Source organism: Blennius ocellaris (assembly GCF_963422515.1).
Source record: "Blennius ocellaris genome assembly, chromosome: 11".
In the NCBI taxonomy this organism is placed as follows: domain Eukaryota; kingdom Metazoa; phylum Chordata; class Actinopteri; order Blenniiformes; family Blenniidae; genus Blennius; species Blennius ocellaris.
Window position 1 is genome coordinate 13,903,256 of NC_137660.1, and position 2,750 is coordinate 13,906,005.

Consider the following 2,750-nt stretch of genomic DNA (forward strand, 5'->3'; position numbering starts at 1 on the left):
TGGAACCTCAGGCATGAAAATCTTATCTTCTTGAAATATAATGCACATATTCTCCCAATTTTGGTCATATATTTCTCATGCTTACAGTTGATGCTGAATGGAATTTTTTTTTTTTTTTTTTCAGTCCAGTTTTGAGCCTTTGATTCGGAACCATGTGGGACAATTTTTATCGTACTTGATGACGAGTCTCCTCGGAGGTGTGGGACTTCCAAAAAGCTCCGTCTCTCAACTTCAGGTAAAACAACCTGGCCAGAGTCCAGTGAAAGTAATCAGGAATGTTGCACTGGATCCATTTAGTTTTTACTTCTCTTGGTCCCTCCTTAATTTGTTTTAATCAAACAAAACACACAAAGAAATGCAGGAACTTGGCTGATGTACAGCCCGAATGGTTGCATATCCAAACCATAGAACATAATGCTTTTTAATTAGAGATTTTAAATCCGCACTAGCACTCGTTTATCATGCAGCCCTCTGAAGAAAACATTGATTACTCATCACTGCTATAGTCACTCACTATTCTAAAAAAAAAAAAAAAAGTAACTCTGTTCCTTACATGTGAAACTAACATTTACAACAGAATGAGTGGACCATCTTTAAACTGTGTGCTGTTCAAGGTTCACACTTTCAGTAGCTCTTTGGATCAATAATCATCAGTCCTGCACAAAACTCTGTTTAAAAGTTTTCTTCTTCATTAAATAGTTAAATGTCTTTATAATTGGTGTCTTTTGTATTTGAAGGCTCTATATTTTTTATGTTGTGGCTGAAGCCCAAGGTTTCTTGTTTTATATTTCTGAGAGCATTGTAAGTAGTTTTACTCTCCAGGTGTGTGTCTGTTATTGATGTGCCCTTTGTATTCAAGGACTGACATTGAAACTTTCTGTTGCTTTTTGCTTCTCTTTCATGCTTTGGGTCATATATAGTTTTGAAAGTCTCTGAGAGTACCACTCAAATAATACACAATATAGACAGAAAAATATGCACAATTTTCTATGTCAAAATGGGCCCATTAGTTTCTTTTTTGTACTGGAACTGTCCCAATGCAGGCGACTATCACAGGGTGAGTCAAGTGTGCTGGAAAATTTCTTATCCACCCCCTGAAGTTCAACTGAACGGGAATCCTGCCCACAGACGCCAAGTTACTTTTACTTTTCTGACAAAAAAGTCAGTCATTCGACTCATGTTTTTTTTTTGTCTTTCCGAAGAAAAGAAATCTTTTCCTTTTCACCCAAACAGAAAAAAACAGTTTGAATGCATGCAGCTGAGCACTTTAAACTGACACCTCTGTACGTGTGTGAATAGGCTCTAAACTTCAGACGACCCAGTAGAGGAAGAACCAAGCTCGGGCCTGAAGCCTGGAGGGTTGGAAGAGGTGGGGAAGTGTGGTCGGGGTGGAGGTGGCGGGGCTGTGATTTGCATGGACCATTGTGCTGCACAAGTTTGGGTGCTTTTTTTTGGCTTGGGCCCTTTTGGCCATTTACTTCCACTCTGGCTGGCTGTGGCGAGCAGTGAATAGTCTCTGCTTGGAGGAGACACAAAGGCGCTTTTGTGCTACGGCCGCACCATATTCATCATGTAATGCCTGTAAGACAAATCTGATTGGACGTCTCTGTCACTTTGATGTGAGTCCAGAGTGCGAGTGGCCCTGAGATTGCTAACTTCACTCTCTATTGCCTATTCTGCAGCATTGATATGGGGGTGGAAGCAAAGGGGAGTGAGGAGAGGTAGTTTGAGAGGAGAAGGAGGAGGGGACAAGAGGGAACAGGCAGGAGGTATCCTCATTATTTGCAGGAGCAAATTCATAATAAATTTCCCCATTCTACAAAACCGGGTCGAGATGATTGACACTACTTTACGCCAGGCTGAACAAAAGCCCTGATTTGAGCAGAATACCAAATGAATGGGGCGAGCGTGGACTCAATTCAAACAATTTTAATCTCTCCCTGTCCTCCCTTATTCCTCCCCTTCTCCTCACTCCCCCCCTTCCCCTCACACTTACCCTCTTTTTTCAACACCAACTCTCCTGCCTCTTTTGTCCGGAGCATTCTCATTTTACAGGGTAATTCTACTCCAACGGATGTGCTAATTGTGCTGGGTTAAACTGGATGCTGGTGGACTCCTGTGATACAGAGCTTATTCCTGCCTAATGACTGTAATGATGGTTCAGAGAGACTGCAGCCTGCAGGCTGGAGTGGGTCGCTTGTATTGAGCTTGAGAGGGAGATTTTTTTTTTTTTTTTGCCAGAATTTTTAGAATGAGCTGATAGAGAAGGACAAGCAGGGCTGGGCCTGGTGTTTGGGGCAGTTCAAGGTACAAGGGTGACGATTCAAGGGACTTGGAACTGGCGCTACCGCTGAACAGTGCTGAAAAATATGCCTTTAACCTTTCAAAGGGCATTTGATGAAATGCCACACCCCAGAGGGTTGCCTCGGGATATTCTAGTACTTTAAAGTCAGTGTAAAACAGTCCCTTGTGCCATTTACACATGGTAAAGTTAGCTATAAAGCATTACACTGACCAAAAAAACACACATATTTCACAATGTTTCACTTAAAAAGTCTGAAAATTGATTAAACCCCTCACTGGATTCCTGTAAGTTATTGGCAGCATGCCATTCAGTATAACTATCCTTTTGTATGTTATATTATTAAGTACCTCACATGTGCCATACTGGAAGCACTGGACATGTGTTTTGAAAACTTGCACTAGCTTTATGTGTTCAGTGTTTTGCTTAGATATGTTAGTTTACTTTT